Here is a 14,781-nt window from a genome sequence, read left to right on the forward strand (position 1 = left end):
GAGAGTTGGCTTACCAATTCTCACTTTTCTAATAAGACAGAAGTTGAAGTTGCTTTTTTGTTTTGCTTTGGGCTGTCAGGGCCTATATGTTTCAGCATCCACATGCGTGCATGTGTTTATAAGACCTGACATCAATCGAGTCCTATTTAGTGATTCTGACTTTACCCCCAGAGAGATAGCTCTTGCTGTAGGGGCCAAAGAGCTGGCATCTTCTTCCCTGTTACTTTTTTTTTATTTGCAAGGCAACCTTGTTTATCCTGCCTCGGGGATATGCACAGTGGGGTCACAGTCAGTACAGAACAGGGGACAACTTGTCACGTAACTCAAAGGCAACTCTAAAGTCTGTGCCCAGAAAGTCAGCATTCATCAGCCGGGTGGAAGCCAGAGGGATGGAGCGCTGAGCTTCACTGAGTAGCAGAGGCCTGGGGCCAGTTCAGGAGAACTGCAGCAGCCCACAGGAGCCCCTCAAGAAGGATGTGAATGAGTCACCCGACTTCTCAGGTTGACTGAGATAACTTCTGTAGATTTTTTTTAACCAAGTCACACCATCAGCACTTGCATATTGGGCATAACGGGAAGAAGAGGGGGGATTGCTTTCTTGACAGTGTCTGGACCTCAACAGGGTGATGATAAGATGGAGGGTTAGATGTGACTTTGCAAGAATAGTACAAGCAATGCATGAGTCCGTTGTGTGTGCTGGGGGTGCAGTGGCAAGCTGGTCTTCTTGGGAGGAAACACAGTGTTCCTGGAGCAAGTGTCCTTTGATATATCCCCATTGGTACATCAGAAGGCAACGTTCATTTACCCTTTGACCTCATATTCTGGGGAAAACACTTGCTTTTTTAACATTGAGTTCCCAGGATAATGAGATGAATTACTGACACCCTGTTTAAAACCTTGAGTTTTAGGAGTTCACATAATTTCTCTGGCCTCATTTTTTTTCTGTGTGTTTGTCTGTGTGTCTGTCTGTGTCTCTGTCCTGTCTCTCTTTCCAGATTCTCATTATATAGCCCATGTTGGCCTCAATTCACAGAGATCTGCCTACCTTTGCCTCCTGAGTGCTGGGATTAAAGTTGTGCACTGCCCTGAGCGGTTGTTTTCTTCTCCTTAAAATGGACATAATAATGGCTCTATTCTGTAGGGCAAGATTAAGATCAATGCATGGAAAGGACGGTATCTGGTAGATAGAGTAAGCTTGTATTTATGTTAATGTACATATTGTGAAGGGAAGGCAGTTGACAAGAGCCTAGAACAAAAGGAATTGTTCCTCCAGTAGGGTGTTGTCATCATAGTCATGATCCTTAGGAAATTCAGAACCTGACTCTACAAAACTAGTGATCCAAGTCCACAAACAGAGCTTAACTTTAGTCAGCCAAGCCTGTCCTTATTTGCATGATCATTATTTGCATAGAACTGCTTTGCACGGTAGAGATTATGTAACAAAAAATTGTGAGCACAGCTCATCTAACTTTCTAGAACTGTCACCGGCCAATGTGGACTGTTTTCTTTCACATGGCACAGACTACATGCCAGGAAACGATGCGAAGGAGACCCTGACTGACTCAAGGCACTTTTTCCCCACATGGAGATCTCATGGAAATTGTTACATACAACCTGCCCCTTCTAAGGTACACAACAGATTTCTTTATTCACAACTTACTGATTCTTCCTGAGTTGCTGTAGTAGCTGGCTGGATACATTTTTAATGAGGTAATCTAATACTTGCTAAGGGGAGCATCCCCAAACCTATTAAAAACAGATGCTTGGCACTTAAGTCTACAGTCGCCCCACAGGAATTTCGGGAAGAACATCTCCGCCCAGTAAGGGCAAGGGAGACTAAGGTTGTGTGTGACAGCAACAACAACAGCAATGTCACTGGAGAGTTAGGTTGGTGAGTGCCACACAGATTCAGGCAGGAGGGGCAATAACTCTTAAATAGAATAAAGAGATGGGTCTAATGTAATCAGAAACTTTAAAACTACATAATGTATGCTATTAGTGACTCAGTGCTGAATAAATATAAAAAGACAAGAGCCAAATCCCTGACCTGTAATCACCTCCTGGAAGTGGCCATTCTTTCAATGGTGTCTCCAACCAATAATGAACCATTTAGTATAAAGATATACAAGGAAAATGAAAAGAACGCACCTTTGGCACTGGGACAGTATGTCAAAAGTACTTTTGTATAAGGTCGAATCCTAGCAAATGGTTGTTTGGGGTGGGGGGTTAAAATTAGTCAGATTTTTATCAATTTCACACAGTTCAACCCAATACATTGAAGTTAATTGACACTAAATCAAGACACTTATATGACCTTGTCTTTTTACTGCCTTTTAACTATGACCATAAAATGAAATTGGCCAATTTTATGTCTTAGCCTCTTTGACCTTCTAGAATTTTTCCACGATAGATGCTAAATAAGTGTTTTGTTAATTGAGTGGTATTTTCTGTTATCTTGTCTCAAAAGCTAGGTCTGAATTTTGCTGTGCTACTTAAATTCTGAGGCTGTTCCTAAACTATAATTAATAAGGTGTTGGCTTCATTTCAGTTTTCATGATTTAGATAAATCTTTCCTGTTTCTTGTTTGGGCAGCTCCAGGAAGCTAATTAATATATTATTAATATATTTTACAGGCAAACAAGACTCTGCTTGCTCACACAGCCATGACAAGAATAAATTCAGGTCAGAAATATTTTTGCAATTATGGGAAAATGGTATTATAATAATGAAAAATTATTGTTTATATAACACAACTCTGCACATTAAAACACATTATAGACTAACAAGCAAGGTGAATGGTGGCCGGGCAAGCTCTTCCCAGAGGTGCCAATTACTCAGAGCCCAGTTGGAACACCAATGTGCCTGGCAATGAACTAAAAAAGATAACTTTTGGGCATCCCAGAAGAACTTCATTATTATCATTTGTTATTATTCATAAAAGGTTTCATAAGAGTTGTGGTTGATTCCAAACTTAGCAGGAATTTCTGATAACTGAGGTGGCAGCATGAATTCATTTTCCACTCACAAAATAAAATGCTCCTGGGCCTGGGGAATGTAACTGAGTTGGTAAAGTGCTTGCCTGGCAGGCATGAAGTCTTGGGTTTGATCTTTAATATCATAAACTGTGTGTGGTAGTGCATACCTGTAACCTTAGCCTTTGGAAGGCAGGAGAGTCACAAGCTCAAAGTTATCTTCAGCTGTATAGTGAGTGAGTTCCAGGCTAGCCTGGGGTGCATGGACCTAGTCTCAAATAGTTGAGGTGGGCTGGGTGGCGGCGGCACACACCTTTGATCCCAGTACTCAGGAGGCAGAGGCAGGTGGATCTCTGTGAGTTCGAGGCCAGCCTGGTCTACAGAGCGAGTTCCAAGACAGCCAGAGTTACACAGAGAAACCCTGATTCAAAAAAAGTGGGGGTGGGCTGGGAATACATAGCAAATATCTCTCACATGTGCTAGTACATGTGAGGCCCTAATTCTAGTTTCCAGCACCAGTGGAAGAAAATTCTATCATATACAGGGGTTTAAGAGATGTGGGCTGGTTAGGGAAGGCTGGACAGCCCATGAGTGATATATAGCACCTCTCCTGGGCCCCAGGTCCCCCTTATGTGTTAATTGCCTTCTGGAGAATATTCATTCTTTGTGAAATTTGTTGTTGTGTATATAAATGGACATCTTAAAATGCTGTGGGAGCCTGAGACAAAAAGGATATTATTGGGGTTCAGTTGCCTAGAGCTGGGACAGCAGCCATGCCACACACACAAATTCTGAGAAAACAGAATTGCTTTCGGTTTTGAAGAGAACCACAAACTCCTCTGTGTCTGAATCCCTCATGTGCACCAAACCCATGAGCATGGGAGGAGCTACCTACCCTTCTGAACTTCTCCCTTAAGGCCAAGGGTGTTCCGTGAATTTTTCTGTTCCTTTTCGGGCAGAGCCGTCAGAGTTCTGCTTGATTTGTGGCATCCTATGAGATCCCACCCCAGGAGGTGGGCTCTACAGCCTCCAGGTAATGCCGATGATAGCTTAGACTATCTAGGGCAATAACAGCTCCAAATACACCTAGAGGTGAATAGCTGGAATGCTGAGGAAAAAAAGTTATCCTATCACAGGAGCAACTTCCAGTGGTTTTGTTCAAGAGTTCTGATCCAAGTCGACAAAGACATGGAAAATACAGAAACCAGGCAATTCTCCATTTCCCTTTTCAGCACACTGAGAGCTCCCTGATTTGAGGAGTTTGGGGGAGTGTCGGAGAACAAGAAGCTGCTGGGGGTGATGGGGAGAAGGTATGTTGTTAGGAAAATTGGCTGGGGTTTGAGGTTAGGGGTATGTGCCAGGACTGTATTACACAGAGTTACTGAGGGCTGGGGAGGCTGCAGAAAGGGCAGGAGCCATGCTTCAGAAGTTGGGGTGAGGGCTCTGGGCCAATTCTTTATTACAGTAACAGCACATCTCCAATCCAGTATAACAATAAATCCCTTACAGGAGTATGCTCCCCATCACTACCAACACAATCACAATCTGTCCTCAACAATGCCAGCACTATAATACTTCTGGATCTTTTATCCAACTTCCCATTTCTGAAAATGATCTCTAATGTGCAGCAAAAGAGAGGCAATCAGAAGCCATTCTCGCCGATGGCTGTTTTAAATAACCAGAGTTACCCTTTGTTTGGGAGTACACATGTATTGAGCGCATGCATTGTACTTGGCAGTTGCTCTACAGTTAACCTTTTCAAAGAGGATTCCTTAAGAAGTCAGCTGGCCAAAATAAAACATCTGCTTTGCTAATGCATTAAAATAACAAAACAGGGACTGGGGAGATGGCTTAGGCCCTAAAGCATTTGCTACACAAATGCTCAGTACCCATCTTAAATCCAGGAGGCTCCTTGTGGCTTACTGGCCCACCAGGCTAGCCCAATCAGCTAGTGCCAGGCTTAGTGAAGGAGTCTGCCTTGAACATAAGGTGGAGAGCAACCGAGGAAGACACTCACTGTCCTCCTCTGGCCTCTCCTTACACTCACACATACACATTTACACACTCACAACCAGCTAAGGGATTTACTTTCAGGTGTGGGTGGAGAGACGATCTTGTTATTTAGACCAGGCTGTCCTTGATTTGTGGTCTTCCTGACTCTGCCTCTCAAGTGCTGAGACTACAGGGTTGTGCTGTGACACCTGGGTAAGGGGTATGTGTGTGTATGGTGTGTGCATGCGAGTGTGTGCATGTGCGCACGTGTGAAAGAGAGGGGGGGGAGGGAGGGAGAGGGTGCCCTCAGAGGCCAGAAGTGTTAGATCCCCTGGAGCTGGATTTAGTGACTCTGAGATGCCTTATATGGGCGCTGGGAACTGAACTTGGATCCTCTGAAAGAGCAGAGCAGTCCATGTTTTTAACTATTGAACCATTTCTCTAGCACCACGATTTTTTTAAAAAATGTGCTAAAAAGTAAAGTGTTTTGTTTTGTCTTTCACATTCTGTACAAGTTCCTTTCAGTAGGAGCAGTGCAGCCTCAGAGTCCATGATTCCAGGGGATGAAATGTTCAGTTAGAAAAACCACTGCCACGCTGGGAGGCAAAGGGAATTTGGGGAACTTTCAAGCTGAAAATCAAGTTGAGAGCTGTAGTAGATTGGAGACCTTTGTGACCATCAACCATTCACAGTTGAATCAGAAGTGGTCCATATGTACTCAACTGTAGCGTAAGACTGACAAGACCCCCAGGACAAACAGAATCCTTCCATCTTGGGGACCAATGGGAAGAGGGCTTGAGGCTAAGCCCTTGAAGGCTGGTGAGGGTTTTGGAAGGCATTGTGGGAGTTCTGGGGGAGTTCAAGCAAGAGCAGAGGCCCTTTGTTTCAGAGTAGTGAGCAGACGAGTTCCTCAGAACTGTGTGTGTGTTCTCAACTCCATGGGTGTGCTTTCTCTGTAAAAAGTGCTGAGAAGCCTGCAGCTTATGGATGGAAAGGTCAGTGTCCCAAATTCTATAATGTTCTATTTCAACTGTGCTATGGAGGGAGCCTTGCTGGATTTTGTATATTATCCAGTGACCTTCTAAACCCTAAAGTCATATAATATAGTCATAATTTCTCTTGGAGAGCATGTTGCAGCTTACAAATTACTTTTTTATACCCATTATTACATTTGCTCCATATGACAGACCTGTGCCATCCCAGACACATCCCCACGAGCTCTTCCCTTTGACAGCAACTGCTGGTTATAAATGTACCCACCAGAAAAAGCAGAACTTTCTGCAGCAGCTGGGTTGTACTAGAAGCACAAACCTGTTGAAGTCAACAATTCAGGAGAATGGAAGGAGAGGGACCCAATACAGACAGACATTGGGAGTCCCTGGAGGCTGAGATGGTAGCTTTGGGAAAGACAGATGCAGAAGGGGACAAATGCAGGCAGAAAGCAAATCTCGGTTGAGTGCAGGGTCATCGTAGGCACATACTGAGAGCTCTCCTCAGCTACCAGTAGGGCTTGAGCAGAGAGTGGGGAGGAAAAGAGGAAGAGAAGAAGAAGGAGGAAGAGGAGGAAGAAGAGGAGGAGGAGAGACAGAAACAGAGACAGAGAGATTGATTGGTTTAGTTTTGAGACAATGTCACATGTAGCCTGGTTGACTGTGAACTTGCTAGCATAGGCTGGCCTTGAACTCCTGATCCACCTTACCTGTACCTCCCAAGTGCTGAAATTACAGACGTGTACTGACACACTCAACTCTAAAACAGAACAACTTTTTAAAAAAATCATGTTAGGGGTCCAAGAAGTGGACCTCAGGACCTGCACAGAGAGGTGTGTTCATCTGTTTGATATATCTGCCTTCTGTTTCATTCCAGAACATTCCATCTATCATAAAAAGCCCATCCTAAAGTGGTGCACTTTGGCAACTGCTTTGTGGAAGGGAAAACAATCAGGGCACTGTTATAGTTGCAATTTAGCCAGGATAAATGTGATGGATGTTGGCAACATCAACATACCATTTAGTCTGCCGAAAATCAGTTTACTTTCCTACTTAGAGACACGATATGAAATGAGATTAATCCAGTTGCTGTAGAGTGATTTCAACAGCACAAATCCCTCTGCAGCTCATTTGCATCAAAACCCACAAGGCAGTAGAGTTCTGTCTCCAGTGCCTGAGCAAATGCATTGATCTTCGTTTTATTTACAGCGAAATTCACATCAGAGCCTTTGTCGATGACAGCGAACTATTCTGTCCTTAGAGGAGGGTCACAGGGAAAACAATCTGCAGTACAGTTGAGATGTTACAGTGAAACTTAGCCTAAGGATGATTGTACCGGCTAGACTATAAACTCGGCCAAGGTCCGCAACTCCCTGGAGGAAGACTACAGAACAAAAACCAGCAAAGCTGTGGATGTTCTTTTCCCTTCTCTCTTCACTTTCCACGGCCAAAGGGGCAGTCTGCACACAGGATACATTCAATACATACGTTCTAGTGCTAACACTCGCGGACAGGCAAAACTCTGAGGGGACCCAGGGGGTCCCAATGGGGTACAAAGGTTGGTGAGAGATGCTTGGGCGGCAAGCAAATGGAACTTCGATTCTGTAACCCTGTAGCCGGACAAAAGGGTAGGGGCTGCTGAGTGGGGGCGCAGTGGGGGTGGTGTTGGAAAAGATGAAAGAAAGCTGCTCTGGTGAGGGGAATGTGGGGGTCAGGAACGGGGGCACCGTGGTGACTTGGATGGATTCTAAGGAACCCACGGGTCCTTGAGAAATCTTTCTTTGCAAAGTTTAAAGCTGAAGGGCAGATAATCTTTCTGAAATGTCTTAGCTTCCCTGTTGGAGGGAAATGACCTGAGGGGACCTCTCCATTTCTCTCTGGTCTCTTAGCCCGTGGTGTTGCAGTAGCCAGGGCCAGGGCTCAGCTTCCTTCTTGGATGCCTTTCTCTATAGCTGGGAGCACTCGACCCCTTCTTGCAAGTCAACCATACTGCAAACTCAGCAGAAGCCTCTCCTTGATGGGGAGGGATTTAAGAAACTTACTGGAGCTGAACGCTCAGCTGGCCCTGCCACAGGTCACTCTCTGCTTCTGGTGTGGCTTTGATGTGGCCCAGTTTTAGCCAGTGGATTCTGCCTCCTCCCTAAGTGTCTTCTTAGTGGATTTACCTGAAATCCCTCCCTGCTAATGCTCAACACACTCTCTTGTTTTTCAGGCCTTACAAGATGTTGGGCTCATAAGAAAGTGTCCCCCTTCTCCATCTTTCCAGTCCACTCCATCCCCAGCCTTCTGTAGCAATCATCTGGCATCTACTCCCTGAATCCCAGTCCTGCTGCCTAAACTAATTGTGTACAGAACACTGGGTACAACCTGTCCTACATGTCTCTTACCTGGAGTAGGATTCTCCACTCTCTGGCCCCTCCCCAGGTGCCCAACATTACCCTGGCCACTGCCAGTTTGTTTTCCTTCGCTTGGTCATATGCATGGCTCTATTTTCCCATGGCATGCACCCATGAGTTGCCCCCAAACCACCCACCTCTACAGAAGGGTTTGTCAACCTTGTTGTTATTTATTGCCATCTAAGCCAGCAACTGTGGGGACCACTTTGTGCCGTGTGCAGCTTCACAGCATCTCCAGCTTCCACCCACCACTACCCCATGTCCAGATGATGACAACCAGAACTATCTCCTGGCATTGCCAAACATCCCTTCTAGGGATGGATTGTGGAGAACCAGTGACTTGCAAAGACCTAATAAGGCAAAGGTATTTTAAAGTCAGTAACACAAACCTTGAGAAAAGGTTGTGTATACTAGGAGCATTTCAATCTGGTAAAGTTGTAACTGATGACTTTCTATACTCTCAAAAGTGCCACAGGGGTGCTGGTAAGCTGTGTCAGGATACAGTGTAGGCAAACCTGTGTGAAATCTCTTCCCCCTACTTCAGGCATTCCCAGATGCTACTGTGCATAGGACACACCCAGAAAAGGTTTTTGAAATTTAAAGTCAGATTCAGGAGGTTTAGGAAAGAGACAAGAACTTTTCTTTCTTTTTTTATTCTTCTATTTATTTTCTGGTTCATTGGATGGAACAGACTTCAGATCTTTCCCCTTGGGTTGACAGGTTGCTAATGCTACTGCTCCTGGATCATGTTGCTGGATCAAGCACAGAGGCTCCAGGTTCCGATATTTCATAGAGCTAAGGTGAGAACATTGAGCTCCTCAGGATCACAAGAGTAAGGTTAAAATGTGTTTTAGGATGGCAGGCTAGAGAGGTGGGAATGTTCCCTGTACCTTTCTGCCACAAAGCCAGCTGTTCATGGGACATTTTGCAATGGACACTTGCATTAGCTTGAATTTATATATTGTATAAGTTACCCACGAGCTCTCTGTTTCACCCTTAAACGATAATCTTCAAATTCCTAGTTTGTTAATACTTTCAGAAGTTTCCAGGAGTCTGAAAGTCCCCAAAGCTCAAGGTGTTTGTCATTCATGTGTTGCTACTAACAGAAGATGGCAGGGTTTGGATGGGACAAGAGGGGAAGGAGTAAAGAGAGCTACTCAATTTGAAGTTTGTATTACTTAAGTCATTTTTCTGTAATGCAGTTTGGATGTCTTTTTCTTTTTCCACCTCAGTGCTGGGGATGGAAATCCTAGGGCCTACAGCATGCCAGGGAGGTGCTCTGCCACCGAATCACATCCTAACCCAAAGGAAGATTATATATACGTACATGGGTGTGTGCGTCCATATTTTATGTGTATGAGAGTTTTGTTTGCACGTGTGTCTGTGTATCATGTGTATGCCAAGTGCCTACAGAGGCCAGAAGAAGGCACTGGAGTTGCAGATGGCTGTGAGCTGCCATCTGGGTGCTGGGAATTGCACCTTGGTCCCCTGGCAGAGCAGCCTCTTGTCTACTGAGCCCTCCCTCTAGCTCAAGTTTGGATGTTTCATTGCGTAAAGTATCACAGTTCTAGGCTGGAACCAAGCCTGTGAAGCACTTGCTGCATAAGAATAAGGACCTGAGCTGGGTCTCTCAGAACCCATGTAAAAGTCTGGGCATGGTGGCCCGTGCCGGAAACCCCGGCACTAGGGAGGCAGAGACTAACGAACCCCAGAAGCTTGCTGGCCAGCCAGTCTAGCCAAATTGGTAAGCTCCAGATTCAGCAAGAAACTGGCTGAAAATTAAGGTGGAGAAAACAACTTAGGAAGACATCTGCCATCAACCTCTGGCCTCCACAAACACACGCACATCTGTATACACCTGTATACCCGTGCACACACGCACACAAAAGAGATTGCAGTTCTCTTACTTCTCACATCAATCCAACAACAACCCCATCTTTCTTTATTTTTTTAAAAATACAGGTGTTCAGCTGGAAATTCTGCCTGAAACTCCGCCTAGGCCCCACTCCTCAGAAAACCGCCAAAAGTCCAGGCTCCTCCCCCAAAGCTCAAGACCGCCATCTACACGGTATATAAGCCCCAGCTGTAGATCATCCATGTGATTTCTCTCCTGTTCCTTTTCCCAAGAGTCATCCGGGCTTGCTGCTTTGCTCAGATTAAACCTGGTCCTTTACTTTTTTTTTTTTTGGTTTTTCCAGACAGAGTTTCTCTGTATTGTTTTGGAGGCTGTCCTGGAACTCATTCCGTAGACCAGGCTGGCCTCGAACTCACAGAGATCCGCCTGCCTCTGCCTCCTTCAGTAAATCCTACCGGCGTGCACCAACACAACCAGCGTCTTTTACTTTTTAATTCAGCTCCATTTGGCTTACTGTGTCAGTGGAGAAACCTAACATCAGGGTGCAGAAAACCTATCATCTGGGTATCACTATGTAGCCGTGACCGACCTAGAATTTGCTATGTAGATCATGCATGCCTCTACCTTCCAACTGCTGGCCATTTATATGTACTATAATATATATATTTATATATACTATATATATATATAGTTCCTCAGTCATTTTGGAGAGTCTCCAGGAACATGACAAAGAAATTCATCATGGAAATTAAAGTATAGAGAGCTTGTGTTTTTGGCCCTGGGTACACAGATATCATTCCTGATTCACGTGCTCTCTATACTATTCAAGAGTCACCTTCAATCAGTCTTGTAAAGAAGAAAGGCCTTATGGCATTTAGTCAGGCAGCAAATAATTTTATTCAAAAATTATATTAATCTCACACAATGTTATTACAACACCAAATAAGATAACCAGTCAAATCTTTAAAATAGTTGCATAAATAAAATGCCCACTAGCTGTTAACATGCTGTAATAAGGGTAGACACATCTTCTGAAAGTTGCCCAGAGCCTGATACACCATTTTTCCTGATCTCATACCATACTGCCTGAGTTAACATTGACTTTGGGTTTTGTACACACCTAATACTTTGCGGAACCTCAGGAAGGAAATGGCTACTCACATTTGTTACTGTTTTACGTGAGGTCCCAGCAAGTCTAAAGACACAGATTTCTCCAGGGCTGCAGGTGAATCACAGATAAGAAAGAGAACACAGTTCTAATACCTTTGAGACCAGGGATCAGCATGGGCTTAGCTGTGCTACTACATGAGCTGGTGAGTACTCTCCTCCCTCGAGGGAGGGAGAGCTAATCTGCTCGTTCTGGAATATTCTGACAGGTTGCTATCACTATGATCAAATGTAATAAGGCTAAATGTCACTTGTAAACCTCTGTGCCTGATATCTCTCTCTCTCTCTCTCTCACACACACACACACACACACACACACACACACACACACACACACACACACACGGAGGTGGGGAACGGGGACAAGGAAGATCATAGTAGCAGCAGCACATGAGAACTCAAGAGTTCTAACTGACCACAGCTTCAGTATGAGTCAGCAGTGTGACATAACTGCCCCCGAGGCTAATGCAGTTGTAGGCCGTATTAATAGAAGTAGAGGGAGAAGGCTCAGGGAAGAATTACCCGGTGGTATTTGCCCTCTCAAAGCTCTGTTCCATTTTGGACAGCTTGGCTAAAGAAGGGTTCTAAAGTGGAATCCTTCTGGAGAGGGCTACTTCAAATGATGGCAGCATGCAAAGCTGCATCCCAGGAGTAAAAAGAACCACAGATATCTCTGTTTGAAGAAGACTCCCAGGAGGGCTGTGACAGCTTCTCTGGGAAAGAGCCCCAGGTTGTTTATAGGTGTGGAAACTTAATTTCTGGATCCCCAGTGCAAAATACCTCATGAAGGCCTTGTCATATTTTGCTTGCAAAAACAAACATTTTCAGCAAATTGCACCCCATTTTCCTCATGATTTCCTTGATGTATAAAAAGTTCTGGGTGGGGCCAGCAAAATGGCTCAGTCAGTAAAGTGCTTGTCTCTCAAGCATGATGATCTGAGTTCAGATCCTCACAAAAGCTACAGAGTCTGTAATCCCAGCATGAGGTGTGACGGAGACAGGTGGATCCTTGGAACTAGCTAGGCTAGTCAGTGAGCTCCAAGTTTGGTGAGGGATCTTATCTCCAAAAGTAAGGTAAAGCAGGCCACAGAGATGATATCTCAGTGCCTTAGCCACTGTGCTTGCAGAGGACTGGGGCTCTGTTCCCAGCACTCATGTTGGGTGGCTCACAAGTGCTTATAACTCCAACTCCAGGGCTCCTCTTCTGGTTTCTGTGGGCACTGAATACATGTGTGCACAGCCAGAGAGATATACACCCATATAAATAATTAATAAAATTTTAAAAATGTAAAGAGCAACAGAGGAAGACATCTAATGTCAACCTCTGACCTACATGTTCACACCCCCCCCACACACACTTCTAGATACATCTGTGCCTCCTTTTGCCCTCAGGTGTGCCTCCGCCAAGAAGCCTTCTCTAAAAATCCCCACCTCCAGCCATTTTCTCTGTGGTCTCCTTGTCATGGACTTCGCTCTACGGTAGCAGTTTCTTCCACTTCTCCTACTTTCCTGGGGATTATTCGTTCTCCAGTGAGGAGAACTCTTTAATGGCTTTGATGTTTATCCTTCTAAATGTTCTCAGTTCATCCGGGTCCCGATCAACAAGAGACCGAGGGAATTTCTGCAGACAGCGGCCAAAAGATGAATTGAAGTACCTGGACAGGTAATCTTTTACAACATCTACATGACAAAGCTCTGCAGCTGCTCTCTTGATGCTAACTGTGGAATCAGCCCTTCCGTTTATGATATAATGTGAGCTGACATAGCTGGCTGTGGCTTGCATCCTGCTCCCTTACGTCTTCATTTTTACATGCAAGCTGCTCTCATCCAGGCTGCGGAAAACTAGTCTGTCTAAAAGCTGCCTCTCTTTCCTTGCAGGCACCAGGGACACACCTCTAGCTAGGGGTGCCCTTCACTTCACGGTTGGCCTTTATTTATTTGGGTATTTGTGGGGTACTCAGTGCTAACGATTGCTGTGTGGATCCTTGGTTTATAAAATGTATTGTGGCCACTTTATAAATATTGATGTAAGAAATCAAAATGCCACACAATGCGTTTGTTTAAATAAGAAAGTGACATATAAGGCATTTTCCCAATGAGATGCTGCATGCTTTGCAGCCCAGAGAAGATACATATGAGCTTTTGGGGTGGTCATGCATGAATCTCCCAGAATCTCCTGTGTTAAAGAACAGTGTCGATTTGCTCAAGGACGGGGGGGGGGGGGGTGAGGCACCCTGAGCCCTCTGAGAGGTTGAGAACAGGGCACAGCAGGGCGCTACTTTCCTGTTCCATCACTCTCATAGTAGGGTGCAGGGTTATCTCCAGAAGCCCAAGGACCTGCAGGGTACACACTCCACACCTGTTTATTTGGAAGGTGTGGATGTGACCTCAAGGCCTAAAGTCAAGTTGCAAACTTAAAAAAGCAGGGCAACTGAGAAACACAACCTCAGCTTCCCACCATCAATGGCAAATCACAAATACAGGCAGTCACTTCTGTGGCTAGCCAGCCAGTCTGTGCCACAGGCCCTTGGGGAAGGGATCTCTGTGTCCTTCCTTGGTCTCAGGGCTTTTGAGATGAGAGCTTATGATTCTCCAACTGCTGAGTCCATTTCAGAGATAGTAAAGGATGTGAGTGTGTGTGTGGCATGAGCATGTCCAGGTTTGAGCGTGTGTGTGTGTGTGTGTGTGTGTGTGTGTGTGTGTGTGTGTGTGTAGGTCAGAGGTCAATGTCAATGTCTTCCTCAGTTGCTCTTCACCTTATTTTTTGAGGCAGGATCTTTCAATGAGCCTATAGAGCCTTAATTCAGCAAAACCAGTGAACCAGTGAGCTCCATGAATTCTTTTTCTCTCTTTTCCCAGAACCAGGATTATAGGCACACACATCTACACTTAACCTTTTTTCTGTGGGTCCTAGGGATCCAAGCTCAGGTCCTTAGGCTTGTATAGTGAGCACTTTCCGAACCTGAGCCATCGTCTCAGCCCCAAGGATATAATTCTTAATGAAAAATCATGTGGAAGGCATTGTGTCCTTCCAAAGGAACAACCTCTTTAGGAGGACAGGGTCTATCAGCTCTAAACAAGTCCATCAACATTACTTATGTTCACGATGCACTCTGAACTGCCCATGAGGGATAATGAAATAGTGTGCTACAGAGCACGGGGTCAGAAGATAATTGCTGGAAAACAGCCCTGCAGCAAATGAGGTACCCGACAGAATGACACGCAGTGGCCTGCAAAGGCACTACTGATATTTATTGTTCCTAATAAGATTTGGATCTTGCAAAGGAATCCAGTAAGATAGAAACAGATGACAGCTCTCATGACTTACAGGGAGGGGTTGAGGGGTCTTGTCTCACAGAACAAAAAGAATCGTCTACTATCTGTTCTCAGTGGGATACCCCTCTCCTTTG

The 14,781-nt window shown here is 45.0% G+C and overlaps 1 protein-coding gene and 1 long non-coding RNA gene across 3 annotated transcripts in view; one reads left to right on the forward strand and one right to left on the reverse strand.

Annotated features, from left to right (window-relative positions):
- Window positions 1-14,781, reverse strand: part of Grap2 (GRB2 related adaptor protein 2) — a 70,722-nt gene that overhangs the window by 50,543 nt on the left and 5,398 nt on the right. The window lies entirely within an intron of this gene.
- LOC121142934 lies at window positions 1,496-13,430 on the forward strand. Its single transcript, XR_005880098.1, has 7 exons — window positions 1,496-1,628; window positions 2,634-2,682; window positions 9,070-9,149; window positions 10,312-10,417; window positions 12,764-12,850; window positions 12,954-13,034; window positions 13,250-13,430. It is a non-coding gene; the product is annotated as an uncharacterized LOC121142934 (long non-coding RNA).

The sequence above is a fragment of the Mesocricetus auratus genome, unplaced genomic scaffold (assembly GCF_017639785.1).
Source record: "Mesocricetus auratus isolate SY011 unplaced genomic scaffold, BCM_Maur_2.0 Super-Scaffold_100010, whole genome shotgun sequence".
Classification (NCBI taxonomy): domain Eukaryota; kingdom Metazoa; phylum Chordata; class Mammalia; order Rodentia; family Cricetidae; genus Mesocricetus; species Mesocricetus auratus.